We start from the raw sequence: 16890 nt of genomic DNA, 5'->3' as shown, positions 1-16890 counted from the left end.
GGAGAACACGGAATTCAGTACTGTGCCTTTAAGACGAAACATTGCAGCTGTACCTTTACATTGAGACTCAGGGAAATGGTGAAATCAAATGGCAACACACAAATAAACCAAACGGTAACAAGGGAACAGAGTTTCCACAGGAACTTAGGTACAAAGGTTACCTTTAGGGAGCTCAGCTTAAGACCCACACAAGGCTGTATGTGACACAAGGAACTGGCCCAGATTCCAACTCAGCCTCCTGATTTATACTTCCTGGTCCTTGATGATTGGTGGGCAGGATTAGGTGATGTCACTGTCATGTGACTACTCTAGCCAAGGCTGTGATGTAGAATGAGGCCTAGCAGGCCAAGAGAACACTGAAGCCTGGACTTCTGCAAAACACAGGATGCTTGCTTTTAGATTACTGAATTCAGCCTCACACAGGAGATCACCACAGGTGGAGCTGATTACCTCTCAGGCAGAGAACTCAGGAAAACTCATAGTGCTGACAAGCTGTTTAACTCCGTGAGTGAAAAGACACAGGATCCAGGACAGATGGCAGGGGTAAGTCACCAAATATAAACCTACAGTCAGGATTGTGACATTTAGTACAACAGTCAAATCCCACAGAGCCACAGGAGGGACATAGGGAGGCAGAATCCTAATTACACCCTGAGTGAAAGTATGAAAGTCAGTTATAGGCACAATTTTTCTCTGAAACCATACCGATAAGGCATATATATGAATCTTGAGGGTGGCCAGACGAAGACCTATTTCAAGGCCTCGTTGCAGAAAAGCCAGGACATTCTGAATAGATATGCATCATATTTCTTAGCACACCAGGTGAAGTAAGAATTCCAGATCCTGTAATAAATCCAAGCAGATGCCAGTTTGCGGGCTTTCATCATAGTCTGGATAACCACCTCAGAAAATCCTTTGGCCCTCAGGAGTGATGCTTCCAGAGCCATGCCGTCAAAGCCAGTCTGGCCAGGTTTGGGTAAAGACAAGGGCCCTGCACAAGAAGGTCCAGGCACTGAGGAAATGTCTCTCTGTCAATAGACCCTGCAGGTCTGAGAACTAATGCCTTCGAGGCCACGCCTGAGTGACTAGAAGTAGTATTCCTCCTTCTTGTTTGAACTTCCGTAGTACCCTGGGCAGGAGTGACACTAGAGGAACACGTAGGGCAGCTGAAAGTTCCATGGAACCGCCAGTGCATCTATGAATGCTGATTGAGGCTCCCTGGTCCTTGATCTGAAGATCAGTTATTGTGATTGTGTCAAGACGCCATGAGGTCTACGTCCGGTAGGCCCCATCTGTCAACTAGGAGTTAAAAGACTTCCAGATGAAGAATCCACTCTCTGGCATGCACAGGACGTGACTGAGTGACTGAGGAAGTCCGCTTCATAGTTTAGGACACCTTGAATGAACACTGCCGATATGGCTGGTAGATGGCGTTCCGCCCAACAACGGATTTTTGACACTTCCATCATTGTCAAGCGGCTTCTAGTGCCACCTTGATGGTTTATGTATGCCACTATGGTGGCATTGTCTGCCTGTACTTGAAAAGGCCTGTTCTATACCAGAGGCATGGTGAGAGATAATGCATTAAACATGCCCTCTACTCCAGAATGTTTATTGGGAGGAGTGATTCCTCCTTGCTCCAGCGACCCTGAAATGAGTGTTTCTCCAACACCACACGACATCCCCTCAGACTGGCATCCTTCGTCAGTAGGACCCAGTCAGGGATCCAGAAGGAATGGTCCCTGTTTAATCGTTGGTCCTGTAGCCACCATGTCAGTGATAGACGAACCTGTGGAGTTAAAGTGATCAATTGCGATCTGATCTGATGAGGTTGATCATCCCATTTGGAAAGGATTAACCTCTATAATGGGCGGGAATTAAATTTAGCATACTCTAGAATGTCAAATGCCGACACCATCAGGCCAAGTATTTGCATTGCCGAGTGTATCAACACTCTGGGGTGACAAAGGAAGCATCTTATCCTGTTCTGAAGCTTCATTACCTTTTCTGGAGACAGAAACAGCTTTTGACTGTGTGCATCCAGAAGTGCCCCCAGGTGCACCATGCTCTGAGCTTGGACCAGCGAGAACTTTTTCCAATTGAAAAGCCACCCGTGGGCTTGCAGGAAGTTTACTGTCAGTTGCAGATGACTGAGGAGGACATCATGTGAATTTGCCAGTATCATCAGGTCATCCAGATATGGCATGATTCCGATCCCCTAGTGATGGTGATGGGCCATCATAATTGCCATGACCTTGGTGAAGATCCGATAAGCTGTAGTCAGTCCAAATGGTAGAGCCTGGAATTGATAATGTAGGTTGCCAATAGCAAACCGCAGAAACTGCTGGTGATACATGTCAATAGGGATATGCAAGTATGCTCACTGTATATCCAGGGATACCATATAGTCTCCGGTTTCCATAGACAGTACAATTGAGTGCAATGTTTCTATATGAAACCTGTCCAGGGATTTGAGGTTGAGTGTAGACGGGAATGACCCATTTGGTTTTGGGACTAGAAACAGGGTCGAGTAGTAACCCCTGTCTCTCTGGGACTGAGGTACTGGCACAACCACTCCTGTACGCAGGAGAGAACTGACACTTATTTGCAAAGCTTGCACTTTTAACATATCCAAAGATAGAACCATGGTGCAAAACTGGTGAGAGGGATGTCTCTTGAAAGAGACAATGTACCCGAGGGACATCTTCACACACCCATGCATCTGAAGTGGTCATTAACCAGATCTGGATGAACTGTAGCAGTGGTCCTCCCACCCTGGGGTCCCCCAGGAGGAGGCCTGCCCCATCATGCAGCAGGCTTGTCTTGTTTAGAAGCAGGCTGATGGGCTGCCCAGGATTGCTAGGTCTTGGACTTTGTGGTTTTGGGAGCACAAGACTGTCTCGGGTATGCCTTACCTTTTGCTTTCCATTGAGGCCAAAAGGAACGATAAGTGGTACCTTTTGTCTTCTGTGCAGAAGGATTAGTATTTGGGAGAAAAGCAGTCTTAGCAGCTGCTAACTCAGACAATTTTATTCAGGTCTTCTCCAAACAAAATGTCCCCAGTAAAAGTGAGTACCTCCAAGATATTTTTGGAGTCTAGGTCCACTTTCCATGACCTCAACCACAAGATACGGCAAGCCAGGACAGACGCAGTCAATGACTTGGCCGCCAACACATCTGCCTCAGAGGACGGCTTGTGAGACAGGTATTGTCTGGCAATGTCAGATATATCCTCGGGCAGCTCTTCCTATAATGTATGAACCCACGCCTCAATACCTTTTGCAGCCCAGGAGGCAGGACAGTAGGCCTATGCACAGCTCCTGTAAGGGAGTAAATAGACTTCAGGCATCCCTCCACATGGTTATCTGTTGGTTCCTTCAGTGAGGTGACAGTGGTGACAGGCAGAGTGGACGACACCACAAGGCGGGTGCCATGAGAATCCACCGGCAGTGGATTTTCTCACTTACTGCATAACTCTGCAGGGAGAGGATAGCGAGCCAAGGCCCATTTAGTCAGAGGGATTTTATTCCCTGGAGTAGACCAAGGTTTCAGTCTGATGTCCACTAAATGGTCAGAATGGGGTACAGAGTTTTAACCACCTTCTGCCATTTAAACATTTCATTTTTTTTGCCACATTAGTGGAATCCTCATCATCAGTGATTTGTAGGATTTGTTTAATAGCAACCACTAAGGCAGGAATATCAATCTGCAAGGGAGAATCCGCATCAGTAACACCAGATTCAGTGTCTGGTAGAACCTTATGCTCCTCTTTCTCTACAGATGAAACATCAGAGAGGTATGTGGACTGTGAGGAGGAAGTAGCCCGCTTAGATGACCCAGAGGCATGGCAGTGACCTGGGGAGGATTTCTGTCTAACCAAGGACTGATTTAATTGTTTTGCAGCTGTTTAGATAAATTTTCCGCCCAAGGCGGAATAACCATAGGGACAATATGTGGCTGTAGTTGCACAGGTGGTCCCATAGGGGCATAAGGCATTCTACTAAAGTACCCAGTAGGTTAGTGAATGCAGTCCAGCATGGCTCCTGAGTAGATGCGGGAGCTGCAGACTGACTAGGAGGTGTTTGACAAATAGTACATAGACCATCATACAAAACTTCCCCTTCTGGTAAATCCCTGAACATGCTCTGCATGCTTGATGCAGAAGTTTCAACTGATTTACTGTCCTTTCTGTTAGACATTAGTATGATAAAGCGACTTTGTATGATAAAGCCAGACAAAGTACAATACCTGCAAATAAATTCAGTATTATGTGACTGAGTACACAGTAGAACAAGCATATTGGATAAATACTGTGACGCACTATATTAGCAGATCCAGACGCATCTAACCTCTTAGGGTACAGAATGTACTGACAGTTATATCTGGGAAACACTAAAAGTGAAACCACACAGCAGATACAGGCACACGCAGTCACAGGCAATGCAGAAATTTTTCAACAATAAAGCTGCACTGGACTAGAATATATATATACAGTATTATATATATATATATATTGAAAGAAGAGATTTCCCCAGGGAGCTGATGTCGTACTTTGATATGTACAAATTTTGTATAATAAAATAATCTTAAAAAAGAGAGATTGTTTATTTTTTTTAAAAGCAATACATAAAACTGTTTACAATTTGCCCAGAATAACAATAAACAATGTTTGTACAGACGATAGTTGTGTTGGTAATTCAAACAACATCAAAATGATCTTCTTTGTAGAGATGTCAGAGAACAATGTGCTAACCCAACGCGTTTCATCCTACAGACTTCATCAGGGGTGTATTAATCTAAACAATACAGAAACATTCATTAACAACTTCACTCTTCTAGTTATAATACAATTAACTCTCTTCAAAAGCTCATTGAATACATACCAAAGAATCACAATATGGACATACATCTTATCGTGTCTTCAAAAAGGCAATTTAACAATGCTTAAAATAGTATCGGACCAAATTTCACCATATGGGGTATCTGTAAAATCATAACATATGTTACCAAAAGAATATTACCATAAAAATATATGGACAGGATATATTATGTGAGGAGGAACAGAGGAGGAGGACTAGTTTACAAGGATTCTATTGGGCTTTTAATCAGCCTTACTGCTTCATACTTAGTCAGAGAGGATTGTCTGATCATATTTAAATGTTAAACATATTTATACGTTCAACTTTTGATAAATATGGGACCAACAGAATGTGTAGATAATTCTCTGATGAAGCGTTACTAATATTAGCTTAATATTCACCAATTGGAAGTTTAAAGTGTAGATATACATATAAATAATTGTTATATATTTTATTTACTTTTATTTTTATTTACATTGGCACAGATTATACATACCAATTTAAATTGAATTGGAAGTAACCCTTTCCACTGATTATCCACTGGGTATAACCTTTTTGAAATTTAGGGTAATTCTGAATCTATAATAGAAAAGAGATTCTATTTTACTCTTGGGTGTGGTATTTATAATGTGATCGCCCATACCACATTCATCATACATACCAATTTAATCCAATTAAGCCAATAAAATGGCAAATCACTGGATATCTTCCAGATGTCAATTTGGTAATAGTACCTATGATTAAACAGAATATGTGGATGGGTATGATATTTGTCATTTTAATCCCCCTTGAAGTGTGTCTTATTTAGAATGCTCATCGTACATACCAATTAGATTACATCCAGCCCATAAAGTGACTGATCACTGAGTGTCGTCCCAGTGTTTATTTGAACCGGGCAAATCACTGCAATAGTGCCTATAATTGGACAAAATATAGACAGGTGTAATGTTTGTAATATAATTCCCCTGTGAGTTGACATCCTTATTATATTCGTCATACATACCGATTCAATTAAATAAAGCCAATTGAAGCAGCTGATCACTGGATATCGTCCAGGTATCAATTTGAACAAGGCAAACCACTGTAATTGTGCCTATAATTAGACAAAATATATGGGTAATATAGCACTAATCTAAATCATTGGTTTTTTTTATATATAAAAATCCCATATAAGGAGATTGTTTCCCAAGCAGACCTAAAAATCCCATATAAGGAGATTGTTTCCCAAGCAGACCTGGTCAGTGCTGCTTAATCAGGGATTGACATGGTCAGTGCTGCTTAATCAGGGATTGACATAGCAGAACATAACTGGAGCTGATGAAAAAACACTCCAAGACATTTCTCTTCAACAGTGGCATATCAGATTTCAAACACAAGGTGTAACATAGAGAAAGCTATTACTGCTTTTCACCAATTTTTTAGTGATAACATGTTCAGATAACATGGAGAACCATGAAGTTAACATGCTTACCTCTCCACAGAAAGTAACACTCCTAGCTGCTGCATGGTCTGAGGGCTGAAAATCCTGGGTTTAAAAAGCCCTTAATTGACTACATCACTTCCTATCTGATGATTAGCAAGAAAGTGTTTAAAACTCCATATTTTTCTGTTACCGGTATGTAATGAACTTATGTTAACCTAAAAAATGGCCCCAATAACAATTCCTTAATTGATTGAAAAGGAATGGTGCTGTGCCTTAAGGAGAGAGAGATTTAATTTGATAATTGCTCTCCAATTACTACCATGGCGTGCATTCCACCAGGCAAATGGAGTTTCCTATCGTTACTTTGTTGCCTAGGTAACCATAGTTACCTAGGTAACACCCTTAAAGGGTGTGACACATAGATTCCCAATGATTAATAAATTACCCCAATCAGCTTTTAATGACAATAGCTGATATATATTATTTAATTAACTATTCATTCCCATCACAAACAGTCCTAGCTATCAGTATTTAATGTTTATTAATTAGGCTGCAATTTTGTGCATAAATTGTGTTATTTTACTTATACCCTCAGGTATAGGCAGTTCTATATTAATAAGTGATAATTTCTTCATCAACCCACTCACTAATTATTCAACCCTTAATATGGCTTAAAAATTGTAACTATACATAATAATTATTTAACTATTCATTCCCTTCATAAAACAGTCCTAACTCTCAGTATTTAATATCTACTAGTTAGCAATTTTGTGCATACATTGTGTTATTTTACTTATACCCTCAGGTACAGGCAGTTCTATATCACTCCCTAATTATTCAACCCTTAATGTGGCCTAAAAATTGTAACTATACATAATTGTTTAACTATTCATTCCCAACATAAAACAGTCCTAACTCTCAGTATTTAATATTTACTAGTTAAGACTGCAATTTTGTGCATAATCTGTGTGGGTTTTTTTTTCCCCTTTACTTCCCCTTCTGCTCCCCCCCCTCCCCCTCCCCCCCGTATCTACAGGTGTAAGCAGTACTGTATTAATAAACTTTTCTTAAAAGTGATACTTACTTCATCAACCCAATCCATCATTATTAAACCCTTAATATGACATAAATATTGCAGCCATCCTTCAGGTAATACTACTGTCCACAAGCTTCGATTAAATGCAGTTATTCCTGTACAAAATATTAACTTATACTATGTAGGGAGTACCCAGCTCAATTAACTTCACGATTTTCCATTTACATTGCAATATATTGCTCTTATTCAGATAATCAATACAGATTAGTAATTTAATTGCTACATATAGTGGCCCTATATTATCAGTATAAAGATACAAATAAAGAAAAGAGGGGAAAGCAAAAAAAAAAAAAAAGATGGAAAGGAATGATTCTAATGATTGACCTTCAATTAGGTGATTCCTATTTCTAGAGAATTAGAGAAAAGAGACAATATCAATGCCCTCATTATGGCCTCTCGGGCTTGAGTGTTTAAAGTATAAATCCAGAACGTTTCACGTTTTGACAGTGTAAGTTCTCGACTGCTGCCTCTTATGTCAATCGGTATGAATTCCAAAATGGTGAACGTGAAATTTTCCCTATTAATTAGGGAGTTGTGTTTCTCTCCATAGTGTCTGGACAGACTATGAGTGGCTACCTTATACCTTATTTTTTATGTTTCTCATATGTTCTTGTACTCTGATTTTGGCTGCTCTTTTTGTCTTCCCTACATATGACATATTGCAACTGCAAGTGATTCTATAAACTACAAACTCTGTATTGCAATTCACCAGATGATATAGTTTGAAAATTCTGCCCGTGTCCAACTTATATTCAAACTGTTTGCGCTCCATATGCTTACAGCATATACACCTGGAGCATGGAAAACACCCTTTGGTGGGAATAATGGAGCCGGCCTGGAGCTGTGATGTCTCAGGCCTAGTGATTCTACTCGGAGCCAGTCTGCTTTTCAAGTTCGGTGCTCTTTGAAAGACTATATCAGGCTTTTTTGGCAATGCAGGGCCCAGAATTGGATCCTTTAATAAGATACCCCAATGTCGTTCCAAGATTTTCTTGATAGCGTAGTTTTCACAATTGTATTGGGTTACAAATGGTCTGCATGGACGTTTGTCGTTTTCAGGTTTCTTCATCTGCAGTTGTAGCATCTGTTTTCTGTCCTTATGTGATGCTCTGATTTTAGCATCATTGATTAGGTCATAAGGGTAGCCTCTTTCAATGAACCTTTCCTGTAACAGGGTGGCTTGTTCCCAGTAGTCCTTGTTGCTGCTACAGTTACGTCTCAAGCGTAGGAATTGAACAAATGGAACTCCTCTCTTCCATGTAGAGTGATGGCAGCTTGACTGCGGGATATAACTATTTGTGTCCACTTCTTTTAAATGTGTTTTTGTCTTGACCACTTCTCCTGGGTTACCCATTAGGACCAGATCTAAAAAGTCGATGTTTCTAGGTTCTACCCAGTATGTGAATTTCAAGTTGAAGTCATTCGTATGTATGAATTAAATGAAATCGGAAATGCCTGTTACATCTCCTTTCCAAATAAGTAAAAGGTCATCAATATATCTCTGATAGAATAATATATTGTCAAAAAAATTGGATTTATATACAAAAAGCTCTTCCCAGACTCCCATGAGGAGATTGGCGTACGATGGGGCGAACTTAGTCCCCATCGCAGTACCTTGCTGTTGTAAATAGAATTTCTGATTGAATTCGAAATAGTTGTGACTCAAAATAAAGGTTATACTTTCCAACAGAAAATTAATTTCTCCGGGGGATTTTCCTGGATCAGCTAATAACGTTTTTTTGACTGCTTCAAGACCTTTATTGTGAGGGATACACGAATATAATGCCTGAACGTCTATAGTTAGCCAGCAATATTCTTCGGACCAGACGAAAGTTTCTAATTTTCTCAACACACTTGTTGAATCCTTAAGATAAGAGGTGAGTTTCAGTACATACGGTTGTAACTTTAAATCCAAAAAATGTGACAGATTCGACGTCAGAGAGTCAATTCCTGCGACTATAGGGCGTCCAGGGGGCTTCGTCTTATCCTTATGTATTTTAGGGATGTGATAGAATGTCGGAATTATAGAGAATTTTACAAACAGATAATTGAACTCTTCTCTACAGATCAGATTCTCATTGAGAGCTTTAAGGAGTAGATTTTTAAGTTCTGCTTGATATTCGATGATAGGATTATTATGTAATTCAACATATGTTAATCCATCATCAAGAATTCTCAAAGCTTCGTCCATATAGTCAGTTTTTGTTTGTAGGACCACCGCTCCTCCTTTATCGGCACTTTTGATGACAATATTCTGATCTTTAGTTAATGTTTTCAGTGCTCCTTTTTCTTGTGCATTGAGATTCGATTGATGTTTATTTTCCTGTATTTTAATTTGTTTAAAATCATCTCTTACTGATTCATAGAATATATCAAGGTTACTACCTCTGGATTCAACTGGGTAATATTTGGAAGGTGGTTTCACCAGAGGTACTCTCTCTTGGTCCGATCTTGTAAATGAGGGATTTTTAAGGAAATGTCTTTGAATCATAAGCTTTCTTATATATTTGTTGAGGTCTACAAATAGATGAAATTTGTTTACATGAGAGTCTGGAGCGAACTTGAGGCCTTTCATTAATAATGAACTTTCCGCTGTTGACAGCTGTCTCTTTGCAATGTTGACAATACCTGTCTCGGCTTCTCTTGATTGAATAACGATTTTCTTTTTTTGGGGCTTCTTTCTACCGCCTCTATTTCCTCGCTTGTTCCATTGTAGCCTCTTTTCGTTCCTTGAGGTGAATCCAACCGGTCGAACAGCTCTTCTTCCTGTTGAATGAGGGGAAGTTTGTACCTTTGCCTTCTCTCTAAAAAATTTTGGGCTGGTAATTTCTTGGTGTTGGTGACCTATCGCTGTCAAACCGTTTTCTAGAGGTCCAATATTCATCATGATCAGTACGATATTTCCGATAGTCTCTTGGACGATCATGATACGATGGATATCTGTTATTGAATCCTCTCGGATATTCAATCCTACTGGGATAAGGCGACTGATATTGCCTTCTTGGTCTAAAGGTTCTTTGTCTCTCAACCTGATTCTCATGATAATTCTGAAAATTACGCCGCCCTCTGTCTTGCTGTCCAAACCTCATTTTATAAGGTGGATTTCTTCCATTATTACCTCTATCCTCTAGGATGGGTAGATTATGAATCTGACCTGCAATATAATAATTTCTATCCCGTGCAAATTTTTTCTGTTTACGTGATATGATTTCATTCTCTATAGTATCTAGTTTATATTGTAGATCTGTAACATCACGTTTAAATTCTTCGCTGTCCTCAAATTTTATAGCCTGGGACTCAATGTTTTTAATTTCTTCATCTAGTTGATTGAGTTCTCATTTTCTTTCAGAGATAATCAGGGCAATTAATTTCACTGAACAGCTATCCAAAATAGCATTCCAGTTGGTGATGAACTCCTCATTCCCTCCTCCTATGGTAGGGTTTTTATGTAATCTGAGTCCTCTGGGGACTCTCCCTACTTCTAGGTATTTCTCCAACGTTATGATGTCATACCAATTTTTTAGTTCCTTTATGGCTAACTTCTCTATCAGATTTAGATAGCCATAATAATCATTCTCATCCATTTGAAACACCTGTTCCTCCTCCTCAAATATATTCCTGACCTTAAGTGATCTTTTGGTTCTGTCTTTAAAGATTTGCATTTCTGCAAGTGAGCTGCGATTTGGGTCTTCCTAACAGAAAGATTAGATCGTTGAAAAGATATAAGACCTTTATTGTGCTAAAGATGTGAAAGCTTCAACTTAGGGAAAATACCCCCTGTTAGATGGGGTATGAACAGATAGTGAAAGAAGAGATTTCCCCAGGGAGCTGATGTCGTACTTTGGTATGTACAAATTTTGACAATATATTATTCTATCAGAGATATATTGATGACCTTTTACTTATTTGGAAAGGAGATGTAACAGGCATTTCCGATTTCATTTAATTCATACATACGAATGACTTCAACTTGAAATTCACATACTGGGTAGAACCTAGAAACATCGACTTTTTAGATCTGGTCCTAATGGGTAACCCAGGAGAAGTGGTCAAGACAAAAACACATTTCAAAGAAGTGGACGCAAACAGTTATATCCCGCAGTCAAGCTGCCATCACTTTACATGGAAGAGAGGAGTTCCATTTGTTCAATTCCTACGCTTGAGACGTAACTGTAGCAGCAACAATGACTACTGGGAACAAGCCACCCTGTTACAGGAAAGGTTCATGGAAAGAGGCTACCCTTATGACCTAATCAATGATGCTAAAATCAGAGCATCACATAAGGACAGAAAACAGATGCTACAACTGCAGATGAAGAAACCTGAAAACGACAAACGTCCATGCAGACCATTTGTAACCCAATACAATTGTGAAAACTACGCTATCAAGAAAATCTTGGAACGACATTGGGGTATCTTATTAAAGGATCCAATTCTGGGCCCTGCATTGCCAAAAAAGCCTGATATAGTCTTTCAAAGAGCACCGAACTTGAAAAGCAGACTGGCTCCGAGTAGAATCACTAGGCCTGAGACATCACAGCTCCAGGCCGGCTCCGTTATTCCCACCAAAGGGTGTTTTCCATGCTCCAGGTGTATATGCTGTAAGCATATGGAGCGCAAACAGTTTGAATATAAGTTGGATACGGGCAGAATTTTCAAACTATATCATCTGGTGAATTGCAATACAGAGTTTGTAGTTTATAGAATCACTTGCAGTTGCAATATGTCATATGTAGGGAAGACAAAAAGAGCAGCCAAAATCAGAGTACAAGAACATATGAGAAACATAAAAAATAAGGTAGCCACTCATAGTCTGTCCAGACACTATGGAGAGAAACACAACTCCCTAATTAATAGGGAAAATTTCACGTTCACTATTTTGGAATTCATACCGATTGACATAAGAGGCAGCAGTCGAGAACTTACACTGTCAAAACGTGAAACGTTCTGGATTTATACTTTAAACACTCAAGCCCCGAGAGGCCATAATGAGGGCATTGATATTGTCTCTTTTCTCTAATTCTCTAGAAATAGGAATCACCTAATTGAAGGTCAATCATTAGAATCATTCCTTTCCATCTTTTTTTTTTTTTTGCTTTCCCCTCTTTTCTTTATTTGTATCTTTATACTGATAATATAGGGCCACTATATGTAGCAATTAAATTACTAATCTGTATTGATTATCTGAATAAGAGCAATATATTGCAATGTAAATGGAAAATCATGAAGTTAATTGAGCTAGGTACTCCCTACATAGTATAAGTTAATATTTTGTACAGGAATAACTGCATTTAATCGAAGCTTGTGGACAGTAGTATTACCTGAAGGATGGCTGCAATATTTATGTCATATTAAGGGTTTAATAATGATGGATTGGGTTGATGAAGTAAGTATCACTTTTAAGAAAAGTTTATTAATACAGTACTGCTTACACCTGTAGATACGGGGGGGGGGAGCAGAAGGGGAAGTAAAGGGGAAAAAAAAAAAACCCACACAGATTATGCACAAAATTGCAGTCTAACTAGTAAATATTAAATACTGAGAGTTAGGACTGTTTTATGTTGGGAATGAATAGTTAAACAATTATGTATAGTTACAATTTTTAGGCCACATTAAGGGTTGAATAATTAGGGAGTGATATAGAACTGCCTATACCTGAGGGTATAAGTAAAATAACACAATTTATGCACAAAATTGCAGTCTAACTAGTAAATATTAAATACTGAGAGTTAGGACTGTTTTATGAAGGGAATGAATAGTTCAATAATTATTATGTATAGTTACAATTTTTAAGCCATATTAAGGGTTGAATAATTAGGGAGTGGGTTGATGAAGAAATTATCACTTATTAATATAGAACTGCCTATACCTGAGGGTATAAGTAAAATAACACAATTTATGCACAAAATTGCAGCCTAATTAATAAACATTAAACACTGATAGCTAGGACTGTTTGTGATGGGAATGAATAGTTAATTAAATAATATATATATATCAGCTATTGTCATTAAAAGCTGATTGGGGTAATTTATTAATCATTGGGAATCTATGTGTCACACCCTTTAAGGGTGTTACCTAGGTAACTATGGTTACCTAGGCAACAAAGTAACAATAGGAAACTCCATTTGCCTGGTGGAATGCACGCCATGGTAGTAATTGGAGAGCAATTATCAAATTAAATCTCTCTCTCCTTAAGGCACAGCACCATTCCTTTTCAATCAATTAAGGAATTGTTATTGGGGCCATTTTTTAGGTTAACATAAGTTCATTACATACCGGTAACAGAAAAATATGGAGTTTTAAACACTTTCTTGCTAATCATCAGATAGGAAGTGATGTAGTCAATTAAGGGCTTTTTAAACCCAGGATTTTCAGCCCTCAGACCATGCAGCAGCTAGGAGTGTTACTTTCTGTGGAGAGGTAAGCATGTTAACTTCATGGTTCTCCATGTTATCTGAACATGTTATCACTAAAAAATTGGTGAAAAGCAGTAATAGCTTTCTCTATGTTACACCTTGTGTTTGAAATCTGATATGCCACTGTTGAAGAGAAATGTCTTGGAGTGTTTTTTCATCAGCTCCAGTTATGTTATGCTATGTCAATCCCTGATTAAGCAGCACTGACCATGTCAAGCCCTGATTAAGCAGCACTGACCAGGTCTGCTTGGGAAACAATCTCCTTATATGGGATTTTTAGGTCTGCTTGGGAAACAATCTCCTTATATGGGATTTTTATATATAAAAAAAAACAATGATTTAGATTAGTGCTATATTACCCATATATTTTGTCTAATTATAGGCACAATTACAGTGGTTTGCCTTGTTCAAATTGATACCTGGACGATATCCAGTGATCAGCTGCTTCAATTGGCTTTATTTGATTGAATCGGTATGTATGACGAATATAATAAGGATGTCAACTCACAGGGGAATTATATTACAAACATTACACCCGTCTATATTTTGTCCAATTATAGGCACTATTGCAGTGATTTGCCCGGTTCAAATAAACACTGGGACGACACTCAGTGATCAGTCACTTTATGGGCTGGATGTAATCTAATTGGTATGTACGATGAGCATTCTAAATAAGACACACTTCAAGGGGGATTAAAATGACAAATATCATACCCATCCACATATTCTGTTTAATCATAGGTACTATTACCAAATTGACATCTGGAAGATATCCAGTGATTTGCCATTTTATTGGCTTAATTGGATTAAATTGGTATGTATGATGAATGTGGTATGGGCGATCACATTATAAATACCACACCCAAGAGTAAAATAGAATCTCTTTTCTATTATAGATTCAGAATTACCCTAAATTTCAAAAAGGTTATACCCAGTGGATAATCAGTGGAAAGGGTTACTTCCAATTCAATTTAAATTGGTATGTATAATCTGTGCCAATGTAAATAAAAATAAAAGTAAATAAAATATATAACAATTATTTATATGTATATCTACACTTTAAACTTCCAATTGGTGAATATTAAGCTAATATTAGTAACGCTTCATCAGAGAATTATCCACACATTCTGTTGGTCCCATATTTATCAAAAGTTGAATGTATAAATATGTTTAACATTTAAATATGATCAGACAATCCTCTCTGACTAAGTATGAAGCAGTAAGGCTGATTAAAAGCCCAATAGAATCCTTGTAAACTAGTCCTCCTCCTCTGTTCCTCCTCACATAATATATCCTGTCCATATATTTTTATGGTAATATTCTTTTGGTAACATATGTTATGATTTTACAGATACCCCATATGGTGAAATTTGGTCCGATACTATTTTAAGCATTGTTAAATTGCCTTTTTGAAGACACGATAACCCGGAAGTGAACAAGCCTTAGGGCGAAACGCGTCTTCCGCATCCTGAAACAGGGGTCTCGTCGACACCACCCTATCCTGGCATTTTGCCACATCTATCTCTGTGCTCTGCTGGCTTTCTCAAACCTTGGTGAAACCGTAAGATCTACTATCCGGTGGCTGCATGCCACGGATAGCAACTTTTACTGCAAATCTCAGCCGATCTGCCCTAATTACCTAGCTTTCAATGTGTATTATAGTGGTAACTAATTAGGGGCACCTACTTGGTTATAAATTAAGCAGTTAAACATCCAAAGTCTCACCAGTTGATGCATGTAATTAATATATATCTATTTCTTCCAGGAATGCATTTGCTCTTATCTGCCTGTATTACCTCATACCTCCTCAGCAATTAATGTATGAACATAATGAGTATAGGTTCTTAGTACTCAAATGTCTTATCTGTAGCCAGTGGCAAATATTAAATATCTTGTGATTTATGAGTTAATGCATTTGGTAACAGATATATGCGTGTATAGTCTGGAGATAATCTGACACATCAGCACATAACTTGGCAGATTCTCGCCTCTTCCTGTGCCCTGTAACAAAACTGCATCACCAGAGCAACTACGTATTTACCTAGCTCACTCAGGATTGCAGATCATTTACTATCTGTCTGACTAATTTATTACATATCAGCAGCCAGTCTTCCTTTCAACTGTTAATCTTAGTGCCAATCTGATCATTATATTTCTCTAAGATCACCATTTTTTTCGTGGACTCTCATTTACGATTCCCGGTACATTGCACCACGAGAGTGGGAATTCTGGAATCGGGTCTAACGTAAAAAGCAGATCCACTCATTTCCACGATTCTTTTTCTGATACTTTTCTATCAACTTCTACTCTATTTTTTCAATATTCTTAAATAGGTGCACTCTCATTGGCGTTCGCATAAAACTCTCTACTACCATACCACGTTGCCAGCGCCCGATCTCGTCTGATCTTGGAAGCTAAACAACGTTGGGCCAGGTCAGTACCAGGAAGGGAGACCACCTGCGAATACCTGGTGTTGTAGAGCAGGATTTTTCCTCATTTATGTGGTAATATCACCAACAGCAGTATCACCACTTTCTACTATTTCATCCGACTTAGTCTTAAGGTCACTGGCACCATTACCGTGATGTGCAAAACTTCCTACTATTATCATCACTGTTTCCAATTCTTATAAGTATAAAGTGAATTTTGTCTATCATATTTTAGAGGAATGACCTCTGATCATTACTCTAATCCCTTATAAGCCCAAGAGCATAGCCTTATACCTCTTATATATCATTGTATGTCGACCACCCCGTGGTTCCATCAATACAGCAAGTCTGTACTGGTCAAGGGGAATGGGGGTATGACCAATTTAATGTCTACAACCCTTTCATACATTCTTTACCAATAAAGAGACCAGAACATTTTAATTAAGATGCTACATATATTGCATTTTGAGGGACAGATCTTAGGGAAGAACCTATAATTGTAATAATGCTAATAAAAGTTATGTTTTAAGTACTTTTCTCAATTATCATATTATATTGAATTTTTCATATAAGAGTGCGCCCACACAAGAGCCTTCTTTCGTCTCCCCATGTTCTTAAGTATGAAGCAGTAAGGCTGATTAAAAGCCCAATAGAATCCTTGTAAACT

The 16890-nt window shown here is 38.6% G+C and overlaps 2 long non-coding RNA genes and 1 other non-coding gene across 3 annotated transcripts in view; 1 reads left to right on the top strand and 2 right to left on the bottom strand.

The window, feature by feature from the left end:
* LOC135057593 (uncharacterized) overlaps positions 1-16890 on the bottom strand; it is a 176519-nt gene that overhangs the window by 25299 nt on the left and 134330 nt on the right. The gene's annotated exons all lie outside the window — the stretch shown is intronic.
* LOC135057592 (uncharacterized) lies at positions 4587-5439 on the bottom strand. Its single transcript, XR_010244224.1, has 3 exons — positions 5356-5439; positions 4884-4983; positions 4587-4796 (listed from the first exon to the last, which is right to left on the bottom strand). It is a non-coding gene; the product is annotated as an uncharacterized LOC135057592 (long non-coding RNA).
* Positions 16158-16276, top strand: LOC134884965 (5S ribosomal RNA). Its single transcript, XR_010169095.1, has one exon. It is a non-coding gene; the product is annotated as a 5S ribosomal RNA (ribosomal RNA).

The sequence above is a fragment of the Pseudophryne corroboree genome, chromosome 3, assembly GCF_028390025.1.
Source record: "Pseudophryne corroboree isolate aPseCor3 chromosome 3, aPseCor3.hap2, whole genome shotgun sequence".
Taxonomy (NCBI): domain Eukaryota; kingdom Metazoa; phylum Chordata; class Amphibia; order Anura; family Myobatrachidae; genus Pseudophryne; species Pseudophryne corroboree.
Note: the sequence above shows the minus strand (reverse complement) of the source record. Positions and strands in the feature narration are given on the sequence as shown.